Source organism: Tiliqua scincoides, chromosome 6 (genome assembly GCF_035046505.1).
Source record: "Tiliqua scincoides isolate rTilSci1 chromosome 6, rTilSci1.hap2, whole genome shotgun sequence".
In the NCBI taxonomy this organism is placed as follows: domain Eukaryota; kingdom Metazoa; phylum Chordata; class Lepidosauria; order Squamata; family Scincidae; genus Tiliqua; species Tiliqua scincoides.
In genome coordinates, this window is record NC_089826.1 from 3861417 (window position 1) to 3888434 (window position 27018).

General features: G+C 43.2%; 1 protein-coding gene across 2 annotated transcripts in view; it reads right to left on the minus strand.

Annotated features, from left to right (window-relative positions):
• Nucleotides 1-27018, minus strand: part of PTPRA (protein tyrosine phosphatase receptor type A) — a 110243-nt gene that overhangs the window by 79358 nt on the left and 3867 nt on the right. Inside the window, exon 1 of one of the 2 annotated variants that reach the window (XM_066631570.1) lies at nt 20750-20769. The exons of the other annotated variant lie outside the window; for it this stretch is intronic. The gene's annotated coding sequence lies outside the window, so the exon portion shown is untranslated. Of the gene's footprint in view, nt 1-20749; nt 20770-27018 lie in introns of those variants that run through there. 2 annotated transcript variants of the gene reach the window in all.

Consider the following 27018-nt stretch of genomic DNA (forward strand, 5'->3'; position numbering starts at 1 on the left):
CAACTACATTACACAGATTTGACAGAACTGTGCTCAGGCACAGTTACAAATTCAGAATAATTAAGACATATTCCTTCTCGTCTTGCACTCTCACCATTGTCACGCTGAAGTGGCACTAATGTGCAAGGCAGGTTTAACATAGTTTGAGAGCAACAGAAGCATGTGACCACATGGCACAAACAGCTAGTGGCTTGTCAATGCTTGCATATGGGCAGGGCTGCGTATACTTTGTTGAACAAGTTATCTACAAAGAAAAGCCAGGTGCTTCACACAAACTAGGTGCATTACAAAATTTGCTTCACACATTTCTGCTTTTCTTACCAGACCCAGGAAGATGGCAAAAGAGAGAGCTGAGAGTCTAGAACTCCTAAGCTGTGCACCTGCTCTTGCAGGGGGAATGCAACCCCGTTCACTGAAGATGGACTTTCAATGCAGCCAACAACCATTATTAAAAACAGCAAGTCACCAGAACTGACAAAAAATATTAACAAACCAGTATTACCAGCAGCACATGTGCATACTTTTATTTCAATTGATTATCTCGGATTTTTAAAATTTCAAATTATCAGATTGCTGCCATCACTAGTCTATAGGACCGGTGGCATAGCTGGAAGGGGGTGGAGCACTCAGTCTGGCAGAGCACATCAGTGCAGCGTGCAAGCGGCCCCTCCCTTCGGAGCCATTCCTGGCGTACGGGTCTGTTTTCCTCCCCCTCCAGGAATGGCTCCGAAGAGAGGGGCCACTTGCACGCCGCGCTGAGGCTCTCTGCCAGACTCAGTGCTCCACACCCCCGTCAGCCATGCCACCGTATAGGACAGACTCCATCTCATGTGGACACACTTACTGGTATTCAATTTCATATTTGCAAGTATATAGTATAGATTTTCTACTGCTTAATATAAAGGTGATCACCCTCCATACTATGGTAGTCTGGTTCAAGTGCCAGTTCTCATTACTTTGGAACACACAACCAGCTTAACAAGTCTCAAAGTGCAGAATGTATTAGTTTTTGAAACACAAAAGACTATAGGCTCCCTTAGCCCTAGAAAGAGGATGCTGACTAACCCGCAGCAGGAAGCCCTGGACACACCAAGGGGTCCAATTACATAAGCACACTATCCCATCACGTTCAGTGCTGCATGCCGGCAAAAGTGTACGCCAAGCAAGAGGGAAAAAGAGCATGTGTTGAAGAGAAATACAGTGTTAATACTTGATGAGCATATAAATCAAAACTGCCTTAGAACTGGAAAGGAGGAGAAGGGAGAGAATGTATATGAACAACTCTGCAGGCCATTTGTGAACTGGCATCTTGGCCACAACCCAACTGGGGTAATTGCAGTTCAGCTAACCTACAAATCACCCTGCTCCACCCTACGTCATTTCCCATTACTGCTGTGTCCAAACTCAGTAGTGACGTTAAGCCCCCAAAATCAATTCACTTTAGAAGGTGTGGTTTCTAGTCTTTTTCCCCCCTACTGCTTTATCCTTTCTATGAACAAGCAGCCTTCTCCATGGCCCTGAAGAAGGAGTCAAGGTTCTGTGTTTCACATCAAAATGGAAGTTTTGCAAATCAGGAAAGTCATGTTTTGCAAAACCACTACGAACAAGGCAAGTTAAATTATTCTGTTTGTTGAAATGTTGACTGATTTAATAGGTGGTCACGTTTAGGGTGCTCTCAGTTACAATATGCAACCAAATATACAGAGAACATAAGAATCAGATGGTGTTTGGCAAGGAGAGGCCTGAGGTCCAAGAGAGGCAAAGCAATTTAAATCCAGAACCCTTCTAATCTTGGGATTAACATGATGGTTGAGAGGGGCTTAAAAAGGCAGGCACCCACTTTTTAAATCTGCAGACACAGAATTCAAACCAAATTAATTCTATGAAAAAAGCAACAATTCAAAGTCATGCATATATACAGGGTCTCTGCAAGAGGATATCTGCCACCTCAGAAGTAAGAAGACAGGGGAGCCTTCTGATCCAACTGGGTGGACACCTTCTTTAAGTTTGGTCTCACCAGGGAGCTATTAGGTTCCATGTACACATTGAGTCTGCTGTGCAGCTTCAGATATGCAAGGATGGTAACTTAAACAGACTTAACAGACTGATGGGGAGGAGCAGAAGAGCACAAATGCAAAAGTCTATTCAATCCAAATGTTTATGACAATACACACAAACATGGAAAACATCACTGGTACTGGGGGGGAAAGGGCTGAAAATGGCCCAAGGGGCACAGGGGAGGGGGTGCTGCCACTATGCCATCCACTCCCCCACAGTGCCCTGTATGGAGGCCTCCAGAGGGCCTAAAACAGGGGTGTCAAACTCGTTTCATACGGAGGGCCAAACAGCATTCATGATACCTGCTAAGGGCCGGAAGAGATGTCATTAAACAGGTCATAACCAAAAATAAGCACTTTTTCTCACTTAGGAACTCAATCTTGATCATATTACAAGATATTGGAAAGCCCAATTTTCATGTGGGCTGCCCTTTCAGCAGTAACATCTCAGCACTACTCAGCAGCTAAGGGCCAGATAAAAAGCTTCCGCGGGCCGCATCCAGCCCCCGGGCCTTATGTTTGACATCCCTGGCCTAAAACCTAGTTTTATGTGCAAAAAGTGACATTTTAGGCCCTTAGAAGGTCTTTGGAGGACTGGGGAGGCCCTTCCAGGTCCTCCAAAGGCTTCCTAAGGGCCAAAAAAGTCACTTGAAAACTGGTAGTAGAGTTTTAGGCCTTCTGGAGACCTCAGAAGGCCTTTGGAGGTTCCCTAGATGTGACAATGTGGGGGCGTCAGTGACATTCTTGGGGGGGGCTGGCATTCTGTGAACCCAGCCCTGGATGACACAGGGGCCAGGTTTGCAAGTGCAAAACGCATGACTAATTTTTAAAGAAGCAGATAACATCAGTTATTTCTAGAGTCTGTTAAATCAAGGGTTCACTGTATTAGTTATTAAAATGGCAAATCGCTTCCTATCAGCAGGGGGAGAAATCTAATACCGTGCGCTAGAATTCAGAATGAGGGCTTGGAGAGACCTGCACATCGGGCATGTTGTTCGAAAAACTTAGTACTCTGTCCCTCCCCACCTCAGCACCTATTGTTCCAAGTCTCAACACTTTTTCCTAATAACAACACACACACACACACACACACACAACCACACACTTCTGAAAGTTCTGACTGTGGCAAATAAAGTATGCAAGTATTTCCACCAGGTATGCTGATATGTTGCTGAGCCCAACCAACTGGCTGGTGAACAGTGGTTAGTTCTCTCTCTCTCTCTCTCTCTCACACACACACACACACACACACACACACTGCAGCAGACAGAAGTTTCTCAAAGACCTATTCCAAGACGGAGAACAAGCATACAGAACAGCAAACAAGCCTCAGGTAGCGCTTGCCACCAGGAATTTAACTTATGACCCTAGAAAGTTAGCAGAAGTGGGAGAACCGATTTTAAAAGAAAGAAAAAGATGCTGACTTTTGATCGCATGTGCAGTCAATGAGGCACAAACAGTACATAAGCTGGATTGTTCTCCGCCCCCACTCTCCATCTGCTTTGACTGCAGTTGAGCTGTTGCCCACGAATGTAACCAACACTTTCCAAGGAAGCCTCGCCAAGTCTGGTGAACTACGAACAAGTCACAAACAAAAAGGCAGTTTCCCTTCCACCACTCATGTCCTCACTTTCTCAACGTCTCATTTTTAATCACAAGCAGAACGGAGAAAGATGACAACAATAGAGCCACGCTGAAATAGATTCTTTTATTTTGGAAAAGTCATGTGGATTTTTTAAAATTCTAACTTCTCTTCCAATTCTTAACACAGGCTCTCAACATAATAATGAAATATATAGTTTAAAATAAAATGAAAATATGAGAACACCCAAGAGCTCCACTGTAGCACAGTGGTTACGGGTGCTGTACTTATACTAGGAACACCCTAGTTCAAGGTGCTGGCCAACCACGAAGCTTTCTGTGAGACTGTGGAATAGTCTCTCTCAGACTAAACCAACTCAGAGTTACTGTGAAGATAAAAGGAGAAGAGAACTCACTTACACTGCCTTGAGCTCCTTAGAGAATGTTATATAAATGTGAACAAAACATAACTATCATTGTTATAAGAAGACTATGATCAATCCATTTTGTACATCACACACATACCAAAACTGATAGGGCAAAAGTCAGAACTACCAGGAGAGGACTGCACCACCCAGCACCACTAAATATGTTGAAATACACTTAACATAACCAAAGCTGTCATGTATCAAATCTATTTCCCACTCTGTATGTAGTTGTATATGCTGAGCATATTCAACTGAGAGATTAAAATTCTATTTCAGATTACCGCATCCCCACCCCTTTTAGTGTGAAGATAAACATTGGCAATAGTTATACATCCCATAAAGTTGTTGATTAGGGTAAAGTTTTTTGATTTGGTTAAGTTCAGGCAATCAGTGAGCAAATACCACTACAGAGGGGCCCCGTATCCACGAATTCACTTATCTACTGATTGGTTCTGCAGGGCCCCACTGCACGTGCCCCCCCTCAGTACACTCCCCTTGCCTCCGGTAAGTCCTCTGAGCCCAGCAGAGGATACAGACGGACATCTGTGGCCTCTGCTGGATTCAGAGGACCCTCCAGAGAGTAGGGGATGTTCGCCGGTATCCGCGGTTTCAGTTAACCGTGGAGGGTTCCGGAACAGAACCCCCACAGATACTGTGGCATGCCTGTATACTGGGGCACATCAACATGGTAATATTGATCCTTTTCACTCACATTCTCGGTTTTCATAACTGCACTTGGGAGTGTTGCAGCATGCAAGGCAAAATGCACGCACAAGATAATGCCTAAACTATGACTCCCTATTTCCTAAGCCAAGATCTTGTACCGTAGCAAAGATGTTGCTCCAAAGCAACTTCACTAGAGACATAAAATCTGCAGCAAAAGCTTTGCATGAATCCAATTCAAGTGGATTTAAGGTAGAGAAACACAGTATACTGTTCAGGCCAACACCAGTGCAATGAAACAATCACAGAACATGCTTTAGAGGTAGAAAAGTAAAAGCACAAAGCATTCAAGTCTGTTGCCCACATATATCATAGGATGGTGGCTGAGAACAGGGGCAGACTAGCAGACATCCACAACACAGAACTGTCAGGCTGCATACTATGGAAATTCCAAATAACTGTAACCAGGAAACAGGAAAAGTTGCTAGATTAAGCTGAAGAACCTCCTTTAAAAAAAATAGAGTACCCCCCCAAGAGACGGCTAGCTTCACATTTATTAGGCAAGTCTAATGACAACTCTAGGGAATCCTAAAATATGGCTAGATCTGTATCTACGCGACAGATGTAAACCAGTTTCAAACATGTTTTAACTCACATTTAAGAAACTCTGAAAACCACTGTTCTGTGACTCGATTTTCAGAACTTACAAAATACTACAAATATCAGGATTATCTCAGGAAAGCCTGGTCAAATAGAGCTGAAAATGCGTGTGCCCCTACATGAATCCCCCAGGTCCCTTCCTGTCTAAGGGATTGACTGCTTAGCATTTTAAACTCAGTGTCACTTGTCAAGAAAGAACACTATGCCCATGAAACAAGAAGACTTCCGGTCTGATTGTTCTCTCCTCTGCAAAAGTAACGTGGCAAGCAGGGAGTCAAACTAAATTGAAAAACCAGTTCAGAGAGATGACAGAGCTCGACCTCAAAGCTTCTTGATTGCTTCGAACCCAAGTCAAGCCCTTAAACACACACACAAATGGTAACTGGTACAACAGACACTCAAGACAATTCTTTCAAGGGTTGATGAAGGTTCCTCTCTGCCCCAGCTAGATTTGGAGAAATTAAATTTTCCAGCAAGCCATCTGAGAAGAAGTAGCAGGAGACCAAGCAGACATGTTCTAGGTGGGATGATCTTCCTAATGATCAAGTAGAGGCTTGCCCACTCACAGGCTGTTGTATATCCACAAAGCTGCAGTGTGGAGGATTCCTGAGCAGAGTCTGGAAGCTTTTTTGTTCTTCTGACACTGCCATTCTTCCTTGCTGCCACTCTCCCTTTCATGCTAAACACAATATTTTCCAGTTTATCATGTTACACGTATTTTGTTTACAAAAATCCTATAACGTATGTTACTATACATTTCACACCAAGTTTTTTTGTCCCAAGGCATTGGGAAAACACTAGATTATCAGTTCAGGCACTGCCACCTACCAGGTGGTATTCAGCATTATCTAGTAAAGAGCCACCAGGAATAAACTGTTCAGCTTACAGAAATGCCAGATGAATAAAGTCAGCCTCTTAGAACTGAACTGGCAAAGCTCATCGTAATTTAACTCAGTGAGCTTCTGTAACTCAATTTTCTCCCTCCCCTCCTATTCAAATTTGGGAAAAGATCTGGACAGAGTTTCACTTTGCACATTAACATATGCATCACACAAAATCTACTTGATTTTGTGGGATGTTTCTGAGAAGTTATGCTACAAGCAACAGAAAAAAAAATCCAGCTTGTTTCATATGGGGTTTGAAAGATAAAACACAACTGTTTCAATGCCCAGCAGCCACCTTGGGAGCCACTTTAGGGAGCAAAATCCAGGATATAAAGCTCTACATGATTATTCATATGCCAAAATATATGAAAAATGGAGAGGGTGGGATATTCCTTGAGAACTCTTTTCAGTACTGTAAATGAGGGATTCACTAGATGCTGGTCCAGAACCACCATTCAGAGCACAATGCCTTAATCTTTCGAGACTGAAGGTTGCCAACTAGAACTAGAAATGAGGGATTGGGGTCTTGCAAATGAGGTGCCCTGCTGTGGATTTGGAAAAGGGTGCTTATTTCTCAGAGAGCCCCACTTGGGCTGTCTCATCTCAGGAAGGGAAAAGTTTTCAACTGGCAATAATCGCACTACCTTGTTGCCAGTTGTTCCTTCTTCCCTACTCCCTTCCAGATAACTTCATTCTGAGCATTCCTCCAGCCAGATTTCTTTTCCAGATTCACTTGAAAACAAGCTAGCCACTTTCAAAATAAACAAAGCCTCATTAAAACCTTTAATAAATTAATTATGGTTTTAAAATTCACATTCGCAGAAAATCTCAATCAAGCGTTCCTAGGGAAACACACACTCCAGCCTGAACTGTACACATCAGGACACATCACATCAGGCCTGTAGAACATATAATGCGACGAACTGTACCCATCAGGCCTTGATTGGACCAAGGGGAAGCAAGCACATTGACCTGTCTTCACCTAAGTGGGGAGGGGGGAACTGTGCACTCCACCCCCACATCAATAATTACTCATAGAACTGTATACCTTCCCTGGAGTTTCTCTTCCATAGCAACACTGTATACTCAACATGCAACATCTCTTGAAATAGGGAAGCCAGAGAGAACCACTCTCTGAGTGAAGGAGGGGGGAAAAAAGGCACACACTTTCAATCTTCTGCTGTATGCTCACATGGTCTTGCTTCCGTCTTGCTAGACTCTCTCAGCCACCCACCGCCCAGGGCAGAGAACAAGAGTGAACCCTGTTAGACGGATCATTTCTTACAGCTGCATGTTCATTAGACTGGGAAAACTTTATCTTCTCTTCCCCCCTTCCAAAAACAAGTATTTTTTTTTAGCTTTTCTTGATTCCGGAAGGTTTACTTCAAGTATACTTCCCCAAAAGCTTAAAGTGCCAATGCTTGGCCAAAAAGACAAACAGAATTCAGAGGGAGAAAAACCAACCATGTGTGCCCCCAACAGCCAAATGTGGTAACCCTCAAGGTACAGTCTGTACAATCAGCAGCAGTGCGCTCTGCTGGAAAGAAGTCATTTCCTGGTTCTCCAAACAAACAACTTTTTCATCAGTCAGAACACAGGATGCGACACACACCTCTGAGAAATTAAACAGCTACTCAGTGTTCACCCTACTCCTCAATCAAACACAGAAGAAGAACCCAGCTTAGCTGCTGCCACATCTATATTGGCAAAAATGATGTTTTCTAGCAAAGCTGGTGTACGGCTTATAGGGGAATTTTTTAAAAACCAATAAAAAAATAGAAAGATTTGGGGGAGTCTACAAAGTCCCAACAACGTCAGGTCTTCCCAATACACCTGAAGAACAAGTTCTTAAATGCAAGCTCAGTCAATTGCAGGACTCTGTGTGGGCACTTCTGTGTTGTTGCAACATGATGGTCTGTGAAGCAAAAGATGCCAAGGAAAACGGCTTCTGTAGGGATAGAAAAAACCATCTCACAGGGGCGGGGGAGGGTAATGTGAATCAACAGCTCTGTGTAAACTGCACAGAGACCATGTTACAGGAGTATATTTCCCACCACGGGTCATATCATGCGAAGACAGTTAGGAGTTGTTAACAGCTCTGAGTTCTACAGCAGGGCTTTCCAAACTCTGGTTCATGGGTCAGATCTGGGGTTTGAAGAAAGCTCTCCACTCTGTGAGTGGAGCTCACCATTCTGCCTCCGCGCTATGTGTATTCTCAGTAGATCTGGACACAGGGATGCTCTGGGCAATCGTGTCTGCCCAGACATCCTGTTGCACAACCTTCTGGGATGCTGGGCAATGGACTGCCCAGAGCATCCAGGTGCCCAGATCTACTGAGAATACATGCGGCGCGGAGGCAGAACGGTAAGCTCTGGTCTGAGCTTACTGTTTGGCGATGGCTGTTCTAGAGCAGAGGTTCCCAAACTTTTTAGAGGCCCTAGAGGCTGCTGCCTGAATTATGAATTCCAAGGGATCTGGCTATAATAATGATTGGGCAGCAGTGCTCCACCCCTCTTCCTACCCCAGTAGCAGCTTGATGCACATAGCCTAATCTGCCCTGTCAGTTTCATGAACCACCAAAAATTGGGTCACAACCCACTGGTGGGTTCCAGACCCACAGTTTGAGAACCACAGTTCTAGAAGGAAGGTACAATGGGCCCTCATTATTTACAGGCTTGGCACCTGTTGATTCCACCACCTGTGATGGGCCTCAGAGGACATAAACAGAAGGGACTTCCTGTTCATGTCCACAGCTTCCAGTTAGGTGCAGGAAATAATCTGTGGCACAGGGAGGCCCATGGCCCCCCCATGCCTCAGAACATCTCCTGAATGCAAACCAGAAGTTGCATCCAGGAGGCCTTCTGAGGAGGAGGGGTGATGGGCAGCAGGCACAGTCCAATCTCCAGAGGCCGCAGCGTGATTTCCAGGTAAGTCACTGTAGTGCTGAGACCCCGCTCCCACTGCAACCCCAGCATCAACGGAATATGTTATCCTCAGGTGTTTCCGAAATGAAACCCCTGTGGATAACATGGGCCCACTGTATACCTTCTTACGGTAGTGCTCTGGTAATATTACTCTGGTAATGTTCTCATGAACAACTATTAGTAGGGAGTGCAAATTAAAAATTAAGTGGCTGCTCATATTAGTTCCATGGTGCAAAGCATTAAAGCAGTGTTGTTGTTTTTAAAAGGTGATTAACTGAACCTTAATGAACATCAACAAGCTGCTATAGTATGTTTTACTGCCACTCCAATTCAATATGACTATTTTCAGGACTACATTATATACAATCCTATTTAATTTCAATAATTCTTGGTTGCACTTAAAAGCTATCCAGATGGCAGCTTCATATGCTCTCCACTGGGGAAACCTGTCAGGGAGGCAGTTGGGCCATTGCATAACAAGCAAGTGTAAAGAGAAGCTTAAAGAAGAAAAGGGAGACTGCACAGAACCTGAACAAATTATTTGCATCTTTCTTCACTACAGAAGATGAGAGCAGATACATGTGCCTACCCAGTTCTTCTCAGGGATGAAGTCTGATGAACTGAGTCAAACAGAAGCGACAAGGGACGAGGTTCCAGAGCGTATTGACAAATCACAGAGCAGACAGCCTCCACCCATGAGTTCTCAAGGAATTCAAGACGTGAAATTGGTGATCTCATAAAATTAAGTAATCTGTCCTTTAACTCAGCCTTTGTGCTAGAGCAGTGTTTCTCAAACTGTGGGTCGGGACCCACTAGGTGGATTGTGAGCTAGTTCCAGTTGGAACCCCATTCATTTCAATACTTTATTTTTACTATATTAGACTTGATGCTACCATGGTATGTGACTGCATTTGGGGAAATTTACAGCTCTGTACTTTGAACTAGCTATTACGTATATGCTTTTAAAAATGATAGTTAATGGGACTTACTTCTAGATAAGTGTGGGAAGGACTACAGCTTGGAATTGTTAAAAATTTTCCTGCTTGGTGATGTCACTTCTGGTCATGACATCATTTCTGGCAGGTCCTGACAGATTCTCATTCTAAAAAGTGGGTTCTGATGCTGGAAGCGTGAGAAACACTGTGCTAGAAGGATAGAAAGTAGGTAATGTGACACCAATATTTTTTTTAAAAGGGGATTGGCAATCATCCGGGAAGTTACAGGCCAGTCAGCTATTCTGGATAAACTGGTGGAAGGCATGATTAAAGATAGAATTATGAAGCATCCAAAAGTATCTCCTTGCTGAAGGAGAATCAGCATGGTATCTGCAAAGGTAAGGCCTCCCTTATTAACCATCTCAAGTCAAGTTCTCAACAGGCAATTCACTTTACATTATAGGGTGCTCTCATTATCCGCAAGGGTTACGCTCTCAGTTTGCTTTGGGGGGGCATTCTGAAGCCCACAGCAGCTGCAGGTGGTACTGCACAGCCTGTGTGAGCCTCAGAAAACCTCCAGGTCTGACCAGAGCTGTGCTCCAGTCAGGCTTGGAGGGCTGGGGGTGGGCATTCAGCATCGCAGATAACTAAAATCCGCAGATGCTGAACCTGCGGATAATGCGGGCCTCCTGTATATACTTGAGAATTCCAGAAAGTTTTTTACAAAGTCCCTCACCAAAAGCTCATGATAAACTTAGCAGTATTCCCTAAGTCAACAGGTCCTTCTTTGGATTAGTAACTGAAAGCAGGAATAAATAGGTAATTTTCACAGTGGAGAGGAAAGAACTGGGGTCTTCCAATGATCTGCATTAAGACTTGTGCTGTTCAACATATTCGCAGATAATCTGGAGTTGGAGTAACTAGCAAGGTTTGCAGAGGACACTGAACTACTGTACGTGAGATGGTAAAAACCAAGGCAGATTGTGAAGAGGTCCAAAAAGATCTCTCCAGACTGAGTCAACGGGTAGCCAAATGGCAAAAGCAGCTACAAGTCAAGTGTTAGATGTTGCATATTGGTGCAAAAAAACAAAACAAAACAAAAAATCTCAACTTCACACTGATTAGACAAGTCAAGTATCCCTGGGGGGCTGGGGATAAGAATAGGCCCTCAGTTTGGCTGTACTTGTCATAAGAGGCGACTAAACAGCCACCGGGTAGATGGGACTTAATAGCCTGAGAAGGCAGCTCATCTGAGAGAAGGAAAAGGCTTCAGGAGTCAACCTAGAGGCAAAATCCAGAGCCGGAGTCCCTGAGGCAGTTCATATCTGAACACAGTTACGTTCTGGCAACTCCTGCAACGCTGCTGGAACCAACCATATTGGCTTCTGCCTTTCCATTGGACCATTTCAGCAACGTGGAGAGGGGGGATTTGCTGCATGAGTAACAGTCTATCTTCCATATCTACTTTACCCAGGCTTCGCGCACTGGAGAGGACACTCTGTTCCAGAACCACTATTCAGAGCGCGATACCATAGTCTTCCAAGACTGAAGGATGCCAACAACAAGAGTCAACAGTGACAAGCCAGGACAGAGGTCTCTGAGTCATGAGCTCAACGAATACATTGATCCAGTGTGCTGCTGCAGCACTAAAAGCAAATTTCATACTACAGGTCATTAGTGTTCCCTGTAAAAACTACATGGGTTTTTGCAGAGCCCCGCCCCACCCTTGTTACAGGAGGACTGCTCTGGGGCACCATGAAGGAAGCTGTGGAGGGCTCAGATTCTAGGTATACAGCTTAGGGAACAGTGTTAAGTAAGGAATCAAGAATAAGACTGCCAGTATTATACTGCACCTATATAAATCTATGGTTCTGCCTCACTTGGAACACGATGTCCAGTTTGGGTCAACACACTTCAAGAATAAAATAATTGAGCTGAAGAAAGGTGAAGAAGAGCGAAATCCAAAATGATCAGAGGGCTGGAGCACCTTCCTTATGAGGTATGTCTAAAGTACTGGGGACTTTTTAATCTGGAAAAAAGAATTCTGGGGAGGGGGCTTGATTAAGGTTTATAAAATCATGCGCAACATGGAGAAAGTGGATAAAGAGAAGCTTTTCTCCCTCTCTCAGAATATTAGAACCAGAAATCATTCATTGAAACTGACTGTCAGGAGATTTAGGACAGCCAAAAGAAGGAACTTCTTCACACAGTGAATGATGCGTTACTGGAATCTGCGGCCACATAATGTGGTGATGGCCACTAGCTTGGATGGCTCTGAAGGTGAACTGATTCACAGAAGACAGGCCTATCAATGGCTGCCAGTCATGATGACTATGCACTACCAGTTCCAGCAGCAGCATGCCTATGACTTACCAGTTGCAGGGGAGTACTGGTGAGAGAGAAGTATTTCTGCTCATGGGTTTCCCAAAGGCAGCTAGTGGGCCACTTTGGGAAACAGAATGCTGCGCTAAATGGGTCTTTTACTTACTTACTTACTGAGTGTTAACCTAGAACATTTAAAAAACAATAGTAAAGAACATTTAAGATAATTTTTAAAAATTGACCTGGCACAGCAGGGTTTTTCTTATGGGGTGCTGTGTGAAGCAACTGAAGTGTGGAAAGCATCTAAGAGACTTTCCAAAACTCATTATGAGAATCTAGCTGCATATACAGTACTGCACTATACACCCCACACCATTTCCACAAAACCTTGCATAAAGAGCATTAGACCAGCACAGGTAGAGTGAAACATATCTGGCCATCTAAGCAGATTAGCCAGAACCAGCATAGAAGTTCAATCTGTCAATCGTGTTTAAGGTTACAGAGTCTTATTTTAAGCCTCTCTCTTTGAAAACAAAGTCTAGGCAGCTAACAATCAAAGTTTAAAACAATAAAATACAGCAAATACAACCAGCATTTTAAAAACACACACATACACACACACATGCAGACAAAGCAGCCCCCCCCCCCAAATTACAACCCTCTTTTCACATTCCAGTAACTTTTCAAACACAGAATTCTACAGTGGATAGAAGATGTCTGAACCTAGACAGACAAATCCACTCTCCTTTTCAATCCATAACTCAAACATGCAAAATACTGGTCAAACAACAAGGCAGTCCCCTTACTAGCCAAGTGTACTTCTTTAATTCCAGATCAGAAGGTACAGAAGACAAAGGAACAGAAATATTTAAATGTAAAACACAGACAATAGTAGGATAATTTTCAAATTTAAAGTAAATAACATGACACTACACAACTCATTACTGGCTAGGCCTAGAAGGATCTTCTGTAAAGTACCAGCACTTACTAGTAAATCAGCACAGAAGACGAACAGCACATTCTCAACACTAAGGGATAAATACACATTCCATTTTCAACTGTCAGCAGTTCCCTGGTGCACAGCCACTGCAAGTTACTGACTCTTGTATTTTACAACATCAGAGTATTTGTCAAGCCTGGTGAAGTGGTCAACTCTTGCAATCAAAAAGACTACATCCTCCTAGCAAGAAGTCTGATCAGACCTCCCTCTCCCCCACCTCCCTTCCAAAGGATAACTGGAAGTAATCTAACTTTTGAAGTGTACATAAGACTTACCTTTCTCTATTGTCTATTCGCATACTTCCCCAGCTGGCCACTCTTTCAGTTAAAAGGTCCAAGCCAACTCTTTCTTCTTCCTGTTTTCCCCCATTAGGAGACTTCATAGGACAGGAAGTTACAAAACAGGAGAGAAATGCTTCCAGGCAAACATGCAAATGCTGCTTTACTCAATGGGACATACTTCAAATAAGCATGCAGTGGATTGCGGCCTTAGGGTCAAACCAAACATGACACAGAAGATCTGTGATCAGGAGCTCCTGCATTTTTGTGGTTTATTTCAAAATAGCCATATAAAGCTGCTAATTTGATTAAGGAAGGGAAGGAGGTGCTGAAGCCTTTATTCCAGTGCTTTACCCTGATCAAAATTCTCTCCAGTTGCTACTGGGGGGGGGGGGGGAGATACTTTGAGATGCTGCATTTGTGTTTCTGCACACATACACATCACCAGAGCTAAAAGTGGGGGGATCTCATCCCCAGCACTACTACTTCAACCAAATTGGCAATTTATTTGTATTAAAAAGAAAAAAAAAAACCATGAGTCATGGGAGATCCCGATCATGAACCTCCCATGTCACATCTAGTTAGTCCTTTAATCTTTAACTTGCTTAGTAACTTTCATCTTTCTCTTTAGGGAATACAGATGAAAAACTGCTTAAAGTAGATAATTCTGCTGCTCAGAAGGCTCATGCCCTGTATGGTCAAGATTTGAGATTATGCTCCTAGATTGGATAGTCTTTATTTAATTGTAGACACATGTTTTTATTGTAGTAATGCTACATATACATAAGAACACATGAATCTAAAAAACAAATGGGGAAAGGATTTAAACCATATGAATGTAAGAAGAGCCCCACTGGAACATGCCAAAGGCCCAAAGCCCAGAAAGCTTTTCTTTCACTGCCAGGGCAGCCCAAGCTCCTCTTGCCAGCAGAACCAAGAACAGCCTTCTTGCTGATCAGGCCAAAGGCCCATCTAGTCCAGCTTCCTGCATCTCACAGTGGCCCACCAGATGTCTCAGTGAGCACACAAGTCAACAAGAGACCTATATCCTGCTGCCACTCGCCCGCATCTGGCATTCAGAGATAACCTACTTCTAAAACCACAATAACGCATATTCCATCATGGCTTGTAATTTGTGATTGATTTTTTATCCATAAATCTGTCCAATCCCCTTTTAAAGACACCCAGGTCAGATGCCATCACGACATCCTGTGGCAAGGAATTCCACAGATTATCAGTTCACCACTCTTTAAATATGCTGTATAGATTTTCCAGATACAGAAATACAAGCGAGCAACCAGAACCCAGAAGTATAACCAGTCACCTTTCTCGTGCACTGAAGAGTGGGTTTCCTCAAAACAGTCAGAACGGAAATTTGCATTTAGAATTCAGAACACTACACTTGAACTCCCAAGTATGAACCTCAATAGATCGTGCACAAACCATTTTTCAAATCCAAACTATTTAAAAAGATTTGGCACACGCTATCACATTGGTTTTAGAAGTAAGATGAATTATAAGTCCGTGGTCTCCAATTTCGCTCACACCAGAAGTTACCACCATAAATCCAGAAGTTGCCACCATAAAACCAATAGGTACAGGAACTTGTTCAAATACATTCACAGTCCCCTAGTTCTTGTGTTATCACTGCACTGCCCCACATTTTAACAAAATGTTTTCCTTAAGAGCAAAAGCTTCTTATGCATGCTCCAAGGGGGCTACTATATTTAAGCTCTGCAATGCATAAAAGTGAAGCTATTGCAAGAATTAGGGTATTGTTTTGTTCTGTACTCATTGGCATATCTCATTGTGTGTTCAATAAAGCTAGTGAGCATTTAGAAGAAGATGCAGTTAAAAAGAGGGAAGGCTCGAAAATGAAGGAGATCAACACTACGATGAAGACGGATCATCAACAGAAGCAGAAAGTATCATTGCCCAACCATGGTTTATTTTATGTAACTATGATTGGTTTAATCGTCCAAACCAAAACTTTCAATCCCCTGTATTTTAATTTTGGACAAAGCTGGATTAAACCATAATCTGAACCCAGGGTTTGAAGTAGATTTGTTAACTAAAGTTTGTCATTATCATTATTCTGCAGTGCACCAAAACCGAGAATACTGGCTTAATCCTGGCTTGTTTCAGTGGCTCAGTCCTCACTGTGTCTACAGAGACAATTCTAGGCTAAAAACTGCTTTTGCTGGGCTCTAACTGAACAGTCTCTGCCCTCTACGTCTGCCTAGCAACAGTGTTACTCACACATCTCCACCACCACCACCACCATGAAATGCACTTGGGATTTCATCCAGTTGGTTCATCACTGCTGTTGGCAAAATGTTCCTTCTTCAGCAACTCTGTTGCCATTTGTGAGGAGAAGAGGGTGTTGCAAGTTCTTCTTCCGGTGCAAAATGCAGCTGTCAGGCACCCATTCATGGGACACCATTGCTGATGCAATTGCACAGGCTACAAGTGATAACTATTGGTACAGGTTACAACCATTAAAGCCCTAACCATTTAGGACCAATTTATCTCAAGGACTATGACCCCCAAAAGTTGAGCTATCCTGCAAGATCTTTTAGGAAAGCCTTCTTGCAGGTGCTGCCTCTCTCTGAAGTGCAGCTGGCAGCTACCTAACTGGAAGAAGTTTTGCTCAAGGGTAACCCCTGTCCTGTGGCACTCCTTGCCCCATGAAGCACAACAGAATCCCTGGTTGACAATCGTTCACTGTCTGTTGAAGACTTGCCTTTTTTTTTTTTTAGCAAGCTTTTGCTGCTCCAGTATGAATGCTGCTGTATCCAACTTAGTTTCACTTTGATTTGTTCTGAGTTTTAATCACTGCTAACATTTGGTATTATTCTTTATTTTGAAAACTGTATGCCACCTAGGACTCAGGTGGAAGGCAGGGTATTTATAAAACAAACAACAAAAGGGCAGGAGGTCTGATCTAGAGGGTAGGGCCTCCATTTTGCCTGAAGATAACATCCACAAGGTCGCCAGTTCGACCACAAGGCACCATGCGACCTTGAAGCAGCTGACAAGCTGAGCCGAGTTATTCCATCTGCTCTGAGCGTGGGAGAATGGAGGACAGAATGTGAAACCAGATAAGAAAGAAACATCTGAATGTTGTGGTTCTTGAAAGATAGAACCTTCTTTCAATTCTAAAAATCCCTGCGGGGATTTAAATAGCCTGCCTATGTAAACTGCCTTGAATAAAGTCTTGAATAAAGACCAAGAAAGGCAGTATATAAATACCTGTATTATTATTATTATTATTATTATTATTATTAAAATAAATGTCAGCTGGAGGTGGGGGAAAACAGAGAATCCAGATCAGAATGGAAAGCAGGGTTGTTGTATTTTTTTTATGCTTTGTCCCTACAGTTGTTCCAGTTCAGGTCAGTATTACCCCTCCAGCTGTTAAGATACCAAAGAAAAACTAAACCATATCAAGGTAAAATGACATGTTTAAGGTAACATATAATGTGGATCTGAGCAAGCAGTTGTGTTTTTAATCTTTTAGGTAAGTAATAACCAAATAGGAACATGTCACACAAACATAATGGAAAACAAAATCAATCATCATAATATAAAACACCAACAGACCAAAAATTGCAGCATCCAAAGGGAAGCAGAAATCACAGCATGGCCAAATGCCTGCCAAAATGAAAAGCCACTTAAGAGGACAATGGATCATGGGGGCTGGATAGTCCCCAGGCAGAGAGTTCCATATCCTGAGCACCACAGTCAAAAAGCCCTTTCCTTTTTTCATGCCATACTTAAACATCAGTGAAAGACACAGAAGTCCCTCTTCTGCTGAACTCAAAAGACTGTATAGGAGGAGAGAATCCTTTAAGTGCCCTTATCCAAAGATGCCTAGGGCTTTATCCCAATATGTTTAGGAATTGTGCCCAGAGATGGACAGAGTTAATGCAGTCAGTATAAAAAGAGAACCACATAGGTCCTGTCCCATGCCCCCTCCAAAAGCACTGGCTCTAGTCAAGAGAGTCGTAACAATGCATTTTTGAACCAGCTAAAATTTTCAAACATTTTCACAGGCAATCCCATCCAGAGGCTGTTATAGTAATCTAACCTTTAATTTATTTAAAATAATCATAAACTGCTTTTGTGTTCTCAAAGGGACCATCAAGACAGCTAACAACAATTTTTAAACACATCATAAAAGCAAAACTCCTTAGCAGCAAAACAACAACAGACCAAGACAATGACACACACACACACAAGGGAGCAGAAAACATCTAGCAAAACCCAGCCTGATGAGGTGAGTGTATATTGCCCTTTTAAAGGCTGGTTAGGACTGGGGAGGGAGTTCCACACCTTAAATGCTAACACTGTAAGGGTCTGTTCCTGTGTCCCAGTCAGGCACACTTCCACAGTAGCAATAGGACACACCTCACATAGGTCAGGTCAGAAAACTCACCCAGGACCAAGTCCTGAATGGACATGCTGATTCCCATCAGTAACCTGACATTAAACAACAGCATTTTAGGCAAGGATTACCCCCAGGTAACCCCACAACATGTGCAATGAAATAAAAGTTGTAAAGACAAACAAGACATGTGGCAGAGGCCAGAGCAGCTTTCTTCAGCAACAGCACAGCCAGTGCGCACCACTCTAGTTAGGGAAAAGGTACATGCTCACAACACTACTTAATATCCAGCTATAAAGCTAAGTGAAACCCCAGCCTGTGAAACCCATTTTGGGCTAGACTAGCCTGGCTCCTGACTAAAGGTCATGACATGATTTTCTTTCTCCCTCTCCTCCTTGCATTTGTATTGAGACAACTCTTCTCAATTCCCAGGAACTGTGAAGCCAACCATGGTTTGGAGGGGAGAGGCAGAAGAATATTTCTGACTTTCATGTTCAACCTAAATTTGCCTAGCTTGTTCCCACTGGTTTCTGGGGGAAGAAGAGGAAAAGAAACATAGGAAGTGAAAATAGATAGTTTCTGATGTGGCATAATTACTACCCAATTCAGGCAGCTTGTAAATCCTACCAGTGTAAGGCCTACAATTATTCTCCCACATTCAACAGAGATGTTTTCAAAATGAATAATTAGCAGGAATAACTCACAGATGGGTGAATGGCTCCCTTGAAAGTTCAGCACAGCTTGCAGTAGCAGAAGGAACCAAGTTTCCTACCAACCACTGAGCCTCTGTGCCCTATGATCAAAAGGCATCCAGCCAGCTAAATACAAGACAGAGCTGGGATGCTGGTCAATTCATCAGTCAAATATTTACAAATGACCACCTATTAACATTTATGTAGCACTTTCAAATGTTTGAAAAGTTTAACTTTATCTTCTAATCAAATGTTATATATTCCATTAAGATGCCTTTGAGTAAGGGACATCTCACTTCTTTATATTCCATCATGGGATCATTCAAAGGCAAGGATGGGAATCTTGCTCTAGAGACATCAGGAGTTAGGGTCACAAGATATACACATATGTCTCATTTAGAAGTAAGCACCCTCTGCCTTTGGCAAATAGGTCATTCTGCCCTTACCCAGTACTAGAAAAAAAATTCTACTTAATCAGCAAGACAGACCAACTTCCAAAAGCTAATTTTACAGTCAATTTCAGAGCAATCAGTACAATCCCCAGGATCGCATTGCTCAGGGGGGCTTCAAGGACTGGGATGTTCTCACCAGTCCCTGCAGCAGCATCCTGGGGGTGTGGGGAGCCCTGCATCTGCAGGGCTCCCCAGCCTGCAGAAAGTGAAAGTGAAGTGCCTCCGCAAAACCTGAAGTGGAGCAGATGCTTGTGCAGGGCTCTGCTGCAGGGACTGGTGAGTTCATCCCAGTCCCTGCAGCCCTGGTGACTTCCCCCCTGTCCCTGCCACCGCCCTACACTGCCTGCCCCCTGCCTCTGCCCCTTAAAGGGGCAGAGGCCAGGGCCCTCTGGCTGGGGCGTCATGATGCCCCAGTATGAATACCACTGACCTAAGCTGAGGGGAGAAATGCAACATTTCACTACTTTTATGATTTTTAAGTTGATGATCCTTCTATCCTACATTTCTGTCCCAATTACAGAACACTCACAGCAGGTCTTACTTTCCATGCTTCCCAATAAACAAAATTTTTCTAAGGCCGAAGTTCTACGTAAATACTAGAAACAAAGGTAACACTGAACCAGCAAGACTGATCAACTTCCAAAAACTAGTTCTTAGAGCCAATGTATGTACAAGGGCAATCCAAAATACTTCCCCCCCTTCACTGAAATACAGCACAGAGGAGAGGCATTTCTTTGGAGCAGCAGTGGGAGAAGGCTATTTAACTCCTTCCTTCTTTCCTCCCATCAAGACAACCCTGAGCTGCTATTTGCCTTACTTGGGAGGGGGAGGGGAATTCAGGTGCTTGTAAGCAAATGGCTGCTGATAGGGTGGAAACACATAAACTGAACATTTCATCATAGAAAGAAGAGAATTGGAAGGTAGAATAATTTTAAAAGACTCCTCTCTATCTTCAAGAACAGGTAACTTACCAACAGTTAACTTGAACACATGCTTAGAGTATGTTCGTTTGCATGACACAAAGCCATTTCACACTATTGTATGTATGAAACAAGAGGGCATCACTTATTCCATACCAAAAAAGTCTGACTTTAAAAGCAGCCCCACAATGCCCACAAGAACACCACCTTACACAGACTAACAAGGTCACTGAATTATCCAATACACTCAAAACTGAACAACAGTAAACAATAAAAAATGGTGTCACCTTGGATTACTCATGGAATACATGCCATCATCTGCCTCATCAGGATCCTATTTATAATGCTCCCACTTTAGAAAGTTTAAAGAAAGAAAAACAGTACCACTCCTTGCATCACCCAAACCCAGGAGCAACTAACTCTATAGGGCATTCAGATGAAAGCAGGATCCTTATCTGTCAAAAACAGACAGTACACAATCATTAGGCATCACCCAAGCAGAGAAAAGCCACACCTGGATATGCTTCTGCCCTGTACTTAGTACTAAGAATACTTAGAATACTTACACGTGTCAGAACAAAAGAGCAAACGTCCCTTTTGAAGTGATCTCCAGACAATCCCAGTGGCAAGAGAAGCAAAGATGTAAAATCCTCAATGACACGAACCAGAAAGATCACATCCTCACTTCCAGCCACTTAATTTGCAAGAATAGCTCAAATCCTTGTAATATCTAATTTAAGCATTTTTAAAATGTATTCATCTAAAGTAGCGTTATAGTAATCTAAGCAAATAAAGCAAACAGCTCAGCCAATTGGCCAAGAAAACCCTAAGTGTCAAAATTTCTCATACATTCATGTGAGTAGATTAACAGTACTGAGGTTAGTCTTTGATTTCAGTCCTGATCAGTAGCAAAGCTCACAGTGGCTTCAAAGGCTGGAACTGCACTCCATGCCATGTTTTAATAACAACGCTATCAAAATGCAAGCTCAGAAGAGCAACTTAAAGTCTATAGTATCTCTGGAGTTGAAAATGTATTTTCCCACAGTCTTGCTTGATCAATATTTACAAATATCATACCAGTGTGCTTACAAATAGGAATTTCTACCAAGTGCAGATTTACTAATGGCTAACAATTGGCACTCCTGGTCCTCAAGGTTACGGCACACACAGTTTCAGTGGCTTGCCTATCAAACAAAAAGGAGACGACACACAAATTTGCTAAGCAGATTGTCCAGGAAAGGACAATCCAGGAAATAAAAAACTCCATAAACGTAGTTGCTCTTTTTTACAGACAGCACTGAAGTCGGATATCATCTACACTCTGACTGAAGATGCATGCCCATTTAATTCTTAAAATCCATGTATCTTTTCCAGACAGCTGGAATGATGGCTGTTGCCCATATTCTTGCAGTTTAAGACTACTTATTTTTGATAGTGAATTTCAGCCACCTCCCTCTAGGTAGACGGATCTGAAACTTTTCTTTATACAAGCAAAAAACTGCCATTGCGTCTGTTGGATTGTTTTTGTAGCACTAAGCATAGCAGGTTCCAGAGATCCATAACTGCTGTCCGCTCCCTTCCCATTATTCCTCTCTCTTCTAGAAATCCCCAGACAAAAAAACAGAAAAGAAAACCCACAAGCATTTTCACAGCATCCGGTATGCTCTCAGCAAACTTTCCTAAAGCCAAAGGGAGAGAGGAGGGTGGCTAATTCCTGACGAAACACATACATACAAACATAAGCACAGGGAGACCACTGAATGCAGCATCAAGTTCCGTTCCGGAGGCCCCTGGCAGGGTCAGACCCTCTCAGTTTACAACAACGAATCAGTCCTTCACAGCACACAGGGAAAAAGAAGCATGGAAAAGTCAGTGGATGCAGAAAATATTAAAATGAGCCAGGATTTTTTCACACCAAGATCTGGCTCCTCCCAGGTTTTAATGTCATCCTATATTTAGCCTGAGAAAGAAAAAATAATCATTCCCTTCCTATCACTTTTTCCATGCCTGGTGACACCCCAGAACATCAAAATTAAAATCAAATTGCACCTAAACGGAGTTTTTCCTCCTTTTGGTCAAATTTACATTGGAAGCACTGCTGATTTCTTGTAAACATTCGTTGAGAACCAGAAGATTATTCTACATGGGCATACAAGCCAATTCTGAACAGAAACTTTTAAATATTTGATTCGTTGGACAGAGCTCTAAACACTTCTTCATCTTGACAAATTTCATTTTGTTTTGAGCAAAATGGCAGGTAAAAAAGAAATCTAAGAAAGAAAAATAAATGTACAAAAGACAGGTAGTTTGGGGAGCAGGGGCACAAGAGCAAGGGAGGGCACCAGGATGCAGGTCTCTTGTGGTCTTGTGTGGTCCCTGGGGCATTTGGTAGGCCACTGTGAGATACAGGAAGCTGGACTAGATGGGCCTTTGGTCTGATCCAGCGGGGCTCTTATGTAGCATTTAGACTAGACAGTGTCAGAAATCACAACAGATGAAGCCATGATACAAGAAACTGGTGTTTTCACACTTGTGACGAATTTACCATCCTTGCAATTTCTCACATTACTCCCTGCTTGGCCATAGAATGCAACAGAGTCCACTCACACCCCAATGAATGTTTCTAATGATAGCTCTGCGTTTTGTTTTAGATCGATATAAAATATAGACATATAAAAATAAAATATAAACACATCAAATGATAAGGATCTGGCCTGCAATTTCTAGGCATTCCCTAAACTGTAACATAAAGCAGAAAACAAGGAAGCGGTCAGGTCATGGTTTTATTTATGAGGCTTAGCTACCAAAAACATAGCACATGAGTTTCACTTCCTAGCTGGTAATTTGAAGGGATGATATCTCCATTTTAGCTACTTTACACAAATGACAGGGAATGAAGAAGCAGAAGGTGAAATGTACCATTCTGAAACACCAAGCAAGGTTAAGATGACTGTAATTATGTCCCATTAGCATTCCCTTGAGAACACCTGCTTGTTCCTGTACTGACATTTTCAATTCTTCAAAACCCATAACAGGTGTGAAGCCTTTAGAATTTTGAATATTTTGGCATCCTTATTAATCTTCAGATCAAACGTTTGTATTTTCCTTTGTGGACATCATCATTCAGAATAATACTTTCAAAATATTAACCTAAATCCTGTTAGGGTTTTCACCACAGAATTAACAATTGGAAACTGGAAGCCCCAAAGTCTAATCTTTTCCCACTCCCACCTGCTCAGAGGCAAACTATAAGCAAAGTGTACAGAGGAAGCAACTGTTGTAGTCATATGAATTGCCAAAGGAGCAGGAACTAGACTCTGGCTTGTCACCCACCAGCTCATTCTCATGTGATTTTCCAATAGAATTAGACCACGTGTCACAGCAACTAGCCAGCACCAGAGTCTCCAAGTCGCTTTCTCTCACTGTGGTATCAATTTAATATGTTAAAGAATTAAAATAGTAGAAATCTTAGGTAAACTACTGCACTACACTTCTAAACTGTAACCAGTCAAGCAACACATGACACATGCTATCCAAATCAAATAATCCAGTTATTAGATCAGGTAACAAACATTGTCTTTGAGTGTATGATAGAGTGTATGACAAGAAGGCCAAGTAGTTACTCATTCCTATATAGATCTATTACTATTATGAATATATGTCATTTTTCAAAACAAAAAAGTTCACAAAGCAGTTTACATACCAGCAAAACAAGTTGGTGGAAAACTTCACACATGTGTTCTTCAAAACACACAGTAATGCAGTTGCTACAACAGCAACACCTAGACATAGTAGCATACGAGAAAGGTAAGCAACTGAATATGTTGGGCTAGAGCAACAATTTTCAACCACTGTGCCATGGCACATTGGTGTGCCCCCAATGGTATGCCCCAGGAGTTTGGGGGAAGGTCATACATTTGTAAGATCATTGGGGATGGGAGCCCCTGGCCAGCAATACAGTGTGCCTTGGCCATTTTAACACTTTCTCAGTGTGTTTCGAGATGAAAAAGGTCAAAAATCACTGTGCTAGAGGAAGTAGGAACTGGCAAATGGACATTCAAATTTGAAAGCCTTGAGACAGATAATGGTTTCAATAACCACCACAATACAGCCAGAGTTGCATGCAAAGATAAAACAGAGGAAAAACAGGTGAACTAATTTATAGAGAACCATCCATATGCATGGAAGCATACATATTTTGCATATGCATTTCACAAGGAGTGAAAGAGAACACAAAACAAGGCCCTGCCCTGAAGGCCCACAATTCAAGAGAGACATAACAGAGGTCATAGAGAAGGAAAAGTTGAAGCAGGGAACAAAACTGTGGAAGAATATTCAGTTACCACACAGGCTAACTTAGGCTCAGCATCATATGAGGACGGGGCTTTATGAAAGAGGAGAAAGAATTCCAGAGAAAACAAGGTAGGTGATATCACAGATACGAACCTATAGGTAACATCACTATAGTATTCCTTTTGAGGACAATGGGCTATACATATTTTAAATAAATAAATTCCATTTTAAGCATAGAGAAATCAAGAGTTCTCTATGTACTGATTTCCTTAAGCATGCAGTAACAAAACAGACACATGGCCTTCCATTATGACTATGGGATAGGAAACCAGGACCCCATGCAAAGGCCAGTTCATGGGTGAGATATTCCCCCAAATGATGAACAGGAAATGTGAAAAACAAGTTAAAGCCACTGGCTTAAATCTGATTCCATGCCGTAGGCCACAGCCATTTGGTGGTGGCAGCTACGGGACCAGCGCTAGTTGGAAGGCCAAGAGGAAGTACTATATCTTGAATCTCAATTTAGCCTTGTGAGAGAGAAACATGTTGGAGCCTCAAGGTCTTGCTAATTGGGAATGCTTTGCAGCTGTGAATCTTTGGGAGGGGTGAAGTGATTTATAGTCACCTCTTGTAATAAGATCATTTTCTGGAAGGTCTGAATCGCTGGTTGGCTAAAAGCTAAGTTTAAGATATTAAAAACCCTGTAGCTCAGTGGTTCTCAAACTCTCTGGGAGAGTTTGAGAGCCACCAAGTTCTTGCGTGGGCGGGAGGGGGGAGGCAGCAGGAGCGGGGGAAGGCAGCGGTGCGATCCCCAGGATCGCGTCGCTCAGGGGGGCTACAGCAGTGAAAGTAGATGCGGAGCGATCGCACCCCACCTCCGCTACAGCGGAAGTGCAGCATGATCGCTCCGCATCTACTTTCGCTGCTGCAGGGAGCCCTGCTGCAGGTCGCGCCGGGCTCCCCGCACCCCTGGGAGGCTGCAGGGGCCTGGGTACGTGTACCCAAGCCCCTGCAGCCTCCGCTGCCTCCTCCCTGCCTCCAGGCTGCCCTGCCCCTTAAGGGGGCAGGGGCCAGGGCCCGAAGGCTGGGGCGTCATGATGCCCCAGTTTGAAAAGTCCTGCTGTAGCTGAATGAACTGCTCTTTGACATTCCATCATGATATCTGTTCATAAGAGCCATGGTATGATAGGTAGAAGAGTTACCTTTTGCTCACGCTCAGGAATGGGAAAGATCCAGGTGAACAGAAGGAATAAGTAAGCTTAGCTTTACTGTTTTAGTACTGTGTATGTATGATATTTATTCACTGAAATACTTAAATGTCTTTCAAAATGATATGTAACCTTAATTCTATTCTTTAAATAAACCATTATATTATTACAGATTAGTGTCTGTACAAGTACAATGGGATTTATCTAAGTCTGGCTTAGGCCACTCAGGCTGCAATCCTATCCACACTTTCCTGGGAGTAAGCCCCGTTGGCTATAATTGGGCCTACTTCTGACTAGACATGCATAGGATTGGGCTCCCAGTATACTACTGTGAAGTGAACCAGAGCTTTGAGGCCTGAGTGCCCAATCCTAACCAGTGCGTGCCAGCTTACTGCTGGCGTGCACTGTTGCAAATGTGCCGTAAGGCACGTTTGTGAAGACCTAGCACCAGCTGGTGCTGGGCTGGTGGATCACCTGTGCTCTACCGCTCACGCAGACTGCTGGGCAGTGGAGAGGTATGTGGGAGCATGGTGGAGGCAGTGTTCCAGGATGGGGGGAGGTGGGCAGAGGGCGGGGAAGGTGTGCCAGGGGAGGGAATGGGTGGGTGGGGGAGGGCAGCAGGACCGGTAGAGCTCTGCTCCACCAGATCCTAAGCCTCCATGTCGGGCCACCACCCAAGGGTAGCCGTAGAATCAAGTAGCACCACTGCGGGGCTATGTGCCTTACCTGGGGGAAAGGGACAAAAGTTCCCCTTCCCCTGAGGGGCCGCTGGTGCTGCCTGGATAGTGCTCAGCCATTTCCGGGGCTGCTGCAGCCCCGTGCTCTGGGCAGCTCAGGACTGGGCTGTGAGTCCCTGGAGTTTGTGGGGGAACTCAGTGCTTGCAAGGGCTAGGGAGTTAGCCCACAGAATTTCAGCTTCCCTAGCTGAAGGAGTGGTGCCTTTTAAGGGGTCATAACACCTACTGTAGGACAGTTTGTCCTGAGGACTTGCCTGTTTGGTGAGTTTGGCCAGTCAAGTGAATGTGCACAAGAACCTATACTCAGTGTTTGTCTTTTTTGCCTGTGAATCGTACCTTAGAACCTCATAGAGTGAAGGCTGCGAAGTTGGGGAGTGTGAACCTCTAGTAAGCAGGTCTCCTGGTACTTCTGCCCCCTTTAATTTCTCCAGTTAGTTTTTCTAGTCCAGAACACATATGTACCAAATGTGACTGATGATTAAAACATTTAGAATAGCAGGCATGTCAGATTCGAAGAACATGTAAAACAAGAACCATAAGGCTTGAGCCAGGAGAAACACTCCTATGATACCTTCATCTCAATTATTTTCATGGAGA